Consider the following 9,922-nt stretch of genomic DNA (forward strand, 5'->3'; position numbering starts at 1 on the left):
GTATAAGTGTCCCGTGACCTACTCCTTTATCAGCCTTCACTGCATTGTCCTTCCCTCTCTCGTCTCGGTGCCCCTATATGGACGGAGGACTCCCTGATGCTACGAGGAATGTTTACCTGAGGAGTAGAATAACAATAGAATAACAAAAAAATCCCCCGTCACCTTCCTGTGTCACCCTTCACTATCATCCGTCCTCTCTCCCCTCGCGACGCCTTGCTGTGGATGGGGGTTATTGGGGAGTCAGTGCGCCCGTTGTTTGCATACATTATAACCACGTACTGCTGGTCGACCCTCTCCTCCATCACCCCAAAGCCCACCGTTGCTGTGTCACCGCCTTTCACTCTGCGGCCATCGGGTCAAAGTCATGCTGTTTTATAAGAGAGGAAAAATTAAAATCCTGAGTGGTGATTCTCTCCTTAAAAGCGGAGCCGAAATCCTTTAGTCCTTGCGGGTTGAAAAATAGAAAACAGCATATTTTCTTTCTTGTAGCCTCGCGGAATTTCATCGTTGGTAAAGTTTGAGGTGTTGTCCGGCGAGTAATCCTGGATAGTGAGGGGATGAGAAGCGTGTGAGGCAACAGGCGAGGCTTGGGTGGATGCCTTGTAAAAAAGTGGATGGAAGTAATGGAGGGGAGGGTATGATTAATGAAGGAGCCATTGGTGCGGTGTGGAATGAAAGGTGTGCCAGAGAAGAGCTAACATTGGATGACTTCAGGGTGACAAAGATAATAGGTATTGTTTAGTTGAAGTAACAATTAAAAAAGGCGTCATGAATGTTGTGTAGAAGGAAATAGCAAGAATTGATGAATAAAGATGCATAGAAACGAAAGGTGCGCGAGGGAAGAGCTACAGTTGGATGGATAAAGGGTAATATAAAAGATAGGTATTATTTTGTAGAAGTTGTGATTAGAAAGGGCGTCCCGAATGTTGCGTAGAAGACGATAGGAAGAAGGTTGCATATAAGGACACGTGGGAATGGAAGGTGTGCGAGGGAAGAGTTCAGATTTAGTAGATGCAATAGTGAAATGAAATAAAAAGCGGCAATTTTTTTTTCTAGTTCTGATTTTAAAGTGGTGTGAATGATGTGTTAAAGACAATGGAGGAGAAAGAAAGATGGATAAAATTATACATAGCAGTATTGATAAGGTACATAGATAGAATAATAGCCACCTGAACTAATAATAACATAACGGGTAGTTAAAATTTAATTAGTGATGAAGAAATTGTTAACGCACTGAAAAAGGCAAAAAAAAAAAAAAAATCACCAAAAATAACTTGAGGACGAATGGAGAAAAGATACATACGCAAAATTAAAGAGAAAAAAAATTGTTAAGAGGAAATTAATAAAAAGTACAGAAGACAAGAGTGGATGATGATAAATGTGAAGAATGAAAAAAGAAAAAAAAACAGTTAGAAGCAGAGAGAGAGAGAGAGAGAGAGAGAGAGAGAGAGAGAGAGAGAGAGAGAGAAATTACATAAATGAGATACAGAATAAACACAGAGAAAATGTCAAGTGATGGAACGAAAGGGAAAGTAGAAGTAAAACATGTATTTATTGTAAAAGGGAAAGGGTGAGTGACGAAATAAAAGAAAAAAAAAAGACAATAACACAAAAATAAAAGATGGATAAGAAAATAAAACAATGACGAAGGAAGGGGGGAAAGAGAATGAAGAGGTGAAGGAAAGATGATGCAAAAGATGAGAAAACGAATGACGTGCAAGGAGAGAGAGAGAGAGAGAGAGAGAGAGAGAGAGAGAGAGAGAGAGAGAGAGAGAGAGAGAGAGAGAGAGAGAGAGAAAGGATAGTGAGGAGAAGAATGATAAGAAAAAAGAGGAGAAGCAAGGAACAAGAACGGGAAAGAGAAAGGAACAAGGAGAATGGAAAGGAAGGGGAAAGAAGAAAGGAAAGAAAGAATGGAAAGGAAAGGGATAAAAAAGAAGAGAAGAGAGAGAGAGAGAGAGAGAGAGAGAGAGAGAGAGAGAGAGAGAGAGAGAGAGAGAGAGAGAGAGAGAAAACGAGCAGGAAAATGAGTGAGTAGGAGGAGGAGTAGAAAGAAGAAGGAAGAAGAAGAGGAGGAGGAGGAAGAGGTGGTTGGTGGTGAGGAGTTGAATGAGGAAGAAGAAGAGGAAGAGGAGGAAGAGGTGGTGGTGGTGAGGAGGAGAATGAAGAAGAGAAAGAAGAAGAAAAAGCTTCATGAAAAAGAAAAAGAAGAAAAAGCTTCAAGAAAAAGAAGAAAAGAAAAGAAAAAAGAAGAAGAAAAAGAAGAAGAGGAGGAAGAGGTGGTGAGGAGGAGAATGAAGGAGAAAGAAGAAAAAGAAGAAAAAAAAAGAAAAAGAAAAAGAAAGAAGAAAAAGAAGAAGAAACAGAAGAAGAAAAAGAAAGAAGAAAAAAAGAAAGAAAAGAAAAAGAAAAAGAGGAGGAGCAGGAGGAGGAGGAGGTAGTGGTGGTGGTAGTGTTGGTTCGTTACATAACTGGGAAATAATAGAGAAACCCATCATCTCTTCACGACCCTTCCCTCCCCTTCACGAGAGCCACGAACCACAAACTCGGCGGAAGAGAAGAAGAAGAAGAAGAAGAAGAAGAAGAAGAAGAAGATCAAATGCAAAAAAATAAAGCGAGACACAGAAAAAAAAAGATAAACAAGAGAAAACAAACCTGAAATAAAGTTGCTATGAAAATTGAAGGAAAATATAAAACAGGTGAATAGGAAAAAAATACTAAAAAGTGAAAGAAACAGGAAAAGAAAGTGATAATTGAACACACCTAGAAGTAAGAATAGATAAAATTTAGAAGAAAATAAATGCAGATGAAAATGAAAAGATAACAGAGAGAGAGAGAGAGAGAGAGAGAGAGAGAGAGAGAGAGAGAGAGAGAGAGAGAGAGAGGAGGAAGAAATAATAGTGGGGATAAATACAAGGAAGGAACACGGAGAAAAGAAAATAGGAGGGTGTGAAAGAAAATGAAGCAGATACAACGAGAAAAGAAGAAAGAAAATAGGATGATGGGAAAATAGGATGATAGGGAAAGTAGGATGATGGGGAATGAAAAGAAGAAAGAAAAGAAAGAAAGAAAAGAAAGCAGATACAAGGAGAAAATATAACAGCAGGTACAGAGGAGGAAGAAAAACAAGCATGAAATAAGAATGCTTTGAAAATAAACGTAACTAGTACTTAAATAATAATGAGAGAGAGAGAGAGAGAGAGAGAGAGAGAGAGAGAGAGAGAGAGAGAGAGAGAGAGAGAGAGAGTGGCAGTAAAATATATTGGAATGAAAATAGAGTAAGAGATAGTGAGAGGTGTGTGAGAAATGAAAGATGTGAAAAAATAAAATACAGACGAACCACAAAGAAAAATAAGAAGTCCCTAAAGACAAAGATAGAGGGGAAAGGAAGATAAAAAAAAAAAAAAAAGGGTAAAGTAAATACACGAATCGACCAGGAATGAGAGAGAGAGAGAGAGAGAGAGAGAGAGAGAGAGAGAGAGAGAGAGAGAGAGAGAGAGAGAGAGAGAGAGAGAGAATGTAGGGGCTGGAGAGGAACAGGGTAAAAGTGAATGTGCGTTTGAGAGAGAGAGAGAGAGAGAGAGAGAGAGAGAGAGAGAGAGAGAGAGAGAGAGGTGAGGGTGAACGGCATGACGCCATATCTTCGACAGAAAATCCTGCCGTGTAATCAAGCACGTTTAAGAAGGACAAAGCATCGAACATGTCTTTAAAATAATAAATAGATAAAAGCCTAAAGAAAAAAAATAAAGAAAGAAAATGGAAGAGAACAGCAATGATGATATTAACGTGAAGTGACAAATGCGTGGATGAAGAGAGTGACAACCCACCATTAGCACATTTTTTTCCATTATCTTGTACCAACTAAAGATTCACTATTTATTGTATATGTCTGTCTAAGAGAGAGAGAGAGAGAGAGAGAGAGAGAGAGAGAGAGAGAGAGAGAGAGTATCCGTTGGTCATAGTCATTCTGTCTGTCTGTTCGTCTGTCAGTTAGTCATCCAGTTTCAGTGAGTGTGTTGGTAGGTGAGTGAATGAATCAGTCAATCAGTAAAAGGTGAGAGTTTGTTAGTTAGTCAATCAGCCAGGCAGTCAGAGAGAGAGAGAGAGAGAGAGAGAGAACTGGAAAAGACAAGCGAATCGTGAGCAGGGGAAAAAAATGAAGACGAGCCACATCAAAGAGAACGGGGTGAGGATAATATGAAAGAAAACGAAGCTTTTACTAACACACTAACAAAATAAAGGCAACTCTGGGAATACGAAATAAGAGAAAATAAATGAAAAGATGTCAGTATTTTAAAGAACATTGTAAAAAATAAGTTTTGTAAATGTATAAGGTGATGATGGTGGTGATAGTGGTGTTGGTCTGTTGGTCTGCTCTGCTCTGCTCTAATCCATAACGTCTTATTTTGAACACTGGCTCTTTAATATCTCTTAGAATACGTTGTGATTAGGATTTGTAATAGAGTAAGTCGTATAGGTTACCATTACGTCTGCCTTTAAATTTACATAAGCGGTTTCTATTCATTTACCATAAACACCGTCTATATAGAGCTGAACGACATCTCGGAGCTTCAAAGCCGCGCTCACTCACCGAAATGAAGCATCTACTGTTCCTGGGCTTTGTATCGCATTGTGTAATGTGGTGGCATAAGTGACTGGCTAAAGGCGCCTCTGAACCCCGGTTATATCTATTTAGTGCATGCGTGTTGTCCTGGTTTGCTTGTACTGCGTCTGCATGTGTATACGTCCCCGTGACTTGCGTGTGTGTGTCCGCGTGTATTACCTAACCCGTACCCGCCAAGTGTCGTGTGTTTACGTGCACCCAAATCGTATCCGGCTTGGGAGAACCGCCGGGCAAGTAACCAGAATAAATGTGACCCCAGCCCTGTCCTTCCCTCTCAGCTCTCGTTGCCAGGGAAGCTCCTCTAATGCAGATCTAGAGTCCAGCCCCTGCCCTCCTCTGCCACCTCTTGTCCCAGCGCCCCACCATTAGTGTCTTCGCAGAGATTTACGTGAGTAGCATTGTATTGATGCGCCGGTGACTCAGACGGAACGCTGCATTAAGCCCATGTTGTGTAACCCTACGTGGCTGTCAGACCTGTGAGTGTGTGTGTGTGTGTGTGTGTGTGTGTGTGTGTGTGTGTGTGTGTGTGTGTGTGTGTGTGTGTGTGTGTGTGTGTGTGTGTGTGTGTGTGTGTGTGTGTGTGTGTGTGCAGTCTCCTCTCCATGTTTATTTTTTTTGTTCCAGATTTTTTTTTCTTTTTCTTATCTTCCAAGGCTCCCTGATGGGCGGAGCTGTCACCACCGTCCCCGCCATGTTAGCTGTGTGTTTGATAAAAATAATGATAATAAACGGTTTATTAATGCAAAAGGCAGCTGACGGACTGAAGACATACATAGAAGGGACACAGTAACACCAAATAGCGTGAGTGTATATGCAAAAATCCAACTCCAGCAGATAGGGTTAAAAATTATGAGCGATAAGAGATCATTAACCCCTTCAGTACCATGACGCGTTTCCATATTCACTCTGCTCACTATTTGGTGATTTTATACAACTTCAGAAACTTATGTATGGGATTACAATAGTTAAGACTCTGGCCATTAATCTTCTGACCTCCATAGACCCTTCCTAATGTCAATGAGGATATGCAAAGAGGGTACTTAAGAAGCCATTTAATACCCAATAACAAAACACACATGAATCTGACATACACAGATATAACAAATAAATATAACAATAAAGAACCTAACTTAACAATACCTAACAATAATACTAACCTTATATGGAGGCAATGTGAAGAAAACGGGACGAGGTGAAGCGATACTTATGAGGTGTCGCAGTGGTGTGGAGTGCTGGGTGATGTGGATCCCACGGTATTCCAAGAGGCGTTGCGTTCACTGGTTGAGGCCTTGACCTCGACAGACTTCCAAAAATCAGGGAGCTCGCTTAACACTTGCGCTCGAGTCGAATGGGGCCGCGTGAATCCTACTTCGGGACAGGAGCGGGGTTTCACGAGACGGTGACGTGGATGGGAGGTGGAGAGGTGGCGAACGAGGTAGCAAGCTGAGGTGATGGTAGTGGACCTTCGTAATGGGCTCATGAAGCAGGCGAGACGGGAGATCTTGACGATGATGTTGTCCACCCCCTTCATATGGTGGACTTCCAACTGGAAGGATTGAGTTTACACGGCCAACCTAAGTATGCGTTGGTTTCGGTTCTTCATGGCGTGAAGGAAGGCCAAAGGGTTGTGATCGGTGAAGACCTTCGTAGTTTAAGACCAGGATGAAGGTAGCACTCAAAACGTTGGAACTTACTGTGAAGAGCATTGCCTGGAGTGGGGAGGAAAAGTAAAACCATGTCTCCTGGTTTGAAACTTCTCATGACAGATTTGGGGAGATAATTTTGTTGCATTTTAGTTTGAGAAAGTTTGATTTAGCAAAAGATCAGACCACGGATTTTATTCTTAAGGTTACTGATGTAGTCAGACACACTGGGGCTTGGAGTATTTAGTAAACCATTGATCCTTTAATACTTGTGAGAGGCCCCCTGAGCTGTCTACCATAGAGTAACTCAAAAGGGGAGTAACCTAAAGAAACTTGGAGATTCTCTTGAGGCGAAGAGAAGAGAAGAGATACTTTCATCCCAGTCTCCTTGATGCTCCAAGCAATACTTCATGGATTTTAATGTTTGGTGAAGCCGCTCCAGCCAGCCTTGGGATTGGGGGTGGTAAGCCGAGGTGGTTACATGGTCGATGTTTAGCTCATTCACTATCTGTTGGAAAAAATTGCTAGTGAAATTGCTACCCTTGTCAGATGGAATTTGTTGGAATTCCTATCCAGGTGAAAAAGGGTTAAATACCGATTCCCTCGTTTGGTTTTGGGTAAGGGCCCTACGCAGTCAAGAACGATCTTTTCGAAGGAATAGGCGTCAGAGGAGCTGGCACAAGGAGTTCGTTAGGCTTACCCACAATTTGACATGTTCTTACATAGTGTGACATCCTTTTCATTCCTGGCCAAAAAAAAAAAGTGACGTCCTTTTTCATTCCTGGCCAAAAAAAAAAAAGCCTTGTAGGTTTTTTGGATACCTAGATGACCTGACAATCCATCATGAGCTAGTTCTGTAATGGCTGGTCTTGCAGACAAGGGGATGGCAACTTGATGTATTTCTGACCAGGTGTCTAGTCGTTTCAGTTCAGAAGGTCTGTAGGCACGCATCAAGACTCCTGCCTGATGATAAAAACAAGGCAATTTAGACATATATCCTTTGTCTCACTGGTAACATGTCTGACCTTAGCCAAAGTGAGATCCTGTTCCTGAGCACTAATCAAATGCTCCTTTGAAATGATATTGTACAAGTTGTCAGTAGAGGCAGTCATTGGTGGAGGTGGTGAAGGGGCACTGCAAGCTAATGTTAGCCAAAGGATAGGAGGGCTGTGATGCGAGACCTGTAAGGATAACCTCCCCAGGGAAAGCCTGTTTGATGTTAGGGATGACATCTTCCCTCCCTTAAGATGGATTGGGCAGCACCTGTATCACGCAGAACCTTGACATTTATTGCCTTGTCTTAAACATCAGTTAGGGACACTTTACCTTGATAGGTGTACAAGTCAAAGTTCTAGAGGAGAGTTGACAGCGCACTTGTAACCCAAAGGGAGCCACGTGATCGCACAAAGGTAAATTTAAACACGCAAAGCAAGTAAAAAAAGTCACACCACAAAAAAAAAAGTAATAACAGAAAAAAGTCACTGATAAAATGGAACACTGAACATTAATAAAAAAAAAACTGCAGGTTCAACTGGTGAGGATATGCAAAGGGGGCATTTAAACTATTAAATAACCCAATAACAAAACATGAAATTGACATACACAGATATAACACAAATAGATATAACAAAGAACCCAACTCAATACCTAACAATAATACTAATCCTATATGGAGGCAATGTGAAAAAACGGGACGAGTGGAAGTGATACTTAAGAGGTGTCGCAGTGGTGAAGTGCTGGGTGATGTGGATCCCACGGTTTTCCAAGAGGCGTTGTGTTCACTGGTTGAGGCTTTGACCTCGATTGACTTAAAAAAAATTAGGGAGCTCGCTTAACACTTCCGCTTGAGTCGAATGGGGCCGCGTGAATCCTACTTTGGGACAGGAGCTGGGCTTCATGAGACGGTGACGTGGAGGGGAGGTGGAGAGGTGGCGAACGAGGTAGCAAGCGGAGGAGGTGATGGTAGTGGAGTATGTTACGTAACACAATATTGTGAGAATGGTGCTTTTCTTGTAAGGGTCGGTGGTGGTGTGGTGCGGGGACAGGCTTGTGGTGGTGGCGGACTGCTCGTTGTGACGGTGGGGCGTCAGGGAGTAGGATGTGACGGTATCTTGGGTTGTTGAGTAGTTTGGCTCTTAATTGATGAACTGTAACTGGTGGAGGTCTGATGCTGGCCGTAGGTTTAATTGGGTGAATGCATCTTGAGTGTGTGTGTGTGTGTGCGTGTGTGTGTGTGTGTGTGTGTGTGTGTGTGTGTGTGTGTGTGTGTGTGTGTGTGTGTGTGTGTGTGTGTGTGTGTGTGTGAGTTGTCTTCCATTACCCAAACATGCTCGTGTCACTTAATTTCGTGACAGGAAACCCTAAAAAAAAAAAAAGAAAAAAATCAGGCAAATTGACATAATCACACCTGTCTCGTTTTGGCGGAGGGCACAACATTACTTTTTTCAGGTAAGTAATGTAATGTACTTCGTTGTTGTTTACGTCACTACTCTCACAATTTATTCCTTTTTTTACGTAACCTAAGTTGACCTGACCTGACCTGGCCTAACTCACTTCCCAGCCTCCCAGATCATTAACATAGAGTGAAAGGGATTTTTTTTTTTAATGACATTGTTTACTATTCGAGTGTGGTGCTTTGATTCTCTCTCTCTCTCTCTCTCTCTCTCTCTCTCTCTCTCTCTCTCTCTCTCTCTCTCTCTCTCTCTCTCTCTCTCTCTCTCTCTCCTTACCCCTATTTTCAATCTCTCAACCAAACTCCTAAATACTTAACACCCACATTCCTTCACCCTCCCAGACACACACACACACACACACACACACACACACACACACACACACACACACACACACACACACACACACACACACACACACACACACACACACACACACACACACACACACACAACACCGTAAAGAATCAAAACACAGTCACCATCCACCAAAATAAGACTGACGTAACTTTACAATAACACCAAACCCTAAGGTAAATCTTCCCCACCCATTCAACAACACCGCCCTTTTCAAACTGCTGGGGCGGGGGAGCGGAGCGGAGGAGGCTGGGTATACTAACATTCATCTTGTCCGAAGCATGGTATTGTGGCTGGGAGAGGGAGAAGATGGGAGGGGGGCGGTAGAGGGAGCTGGGCTACAAGAGGCAGAAGATTTAGGAGATGGATAACAGGGAGGCAAGTGTACACGGGCAAGTTTGGGTATTTGCAGCAGGTTAGTCAGCTTGGAGGAATGGAGTGTGACTGGTGTGGGAGGGAAGGCCGAGGAGGAGATGGAGGAGAAGAGGAGGAGGAGGAGGAGGAAGGGTTGGAGAAGAATGGAGGAATTTGAGTGGATTAGGATTGGTGTAGGATGGAAAGGGGGATAAATGTGAGGCGGTAGGATGGTGGCAAAGAACGTAAAGATAGAAGTGTAAGGAGAAACAGATGGAGGAGGAGGAGGAGGAGGAGGAGGAAGGGTTGGAGAAGAATAGAGGAATTTGTGTTTCTTGAGATAGGATGGAGAGGGGACGAATGTAAGGTGGTAAGATGGTGTAAGGAGAAACAGATGGAGGAGGAGGAGGAGGAGGAGGAAGGGTTGAGAAGAATAGAGAATTTGTGTTTCTTGAGATAGGATGGAGAGGGGACGAATGTAAGGTGGTAAG

The sequence above is a fragment of the Portunus trituberculatus genome, chromosome 48, assembly GCF_017591435.1.
Source record: "Portunus trituberculatus isolate SZX2019 chromosome 48, ASM1759143v1, whole genome shotgun sequence".
NCBI lineage: Eukaryota > Metazoa > Arthropoda > Malacostraca > Decapoda > Portunidae > Portunus > Portunus trituberculatus.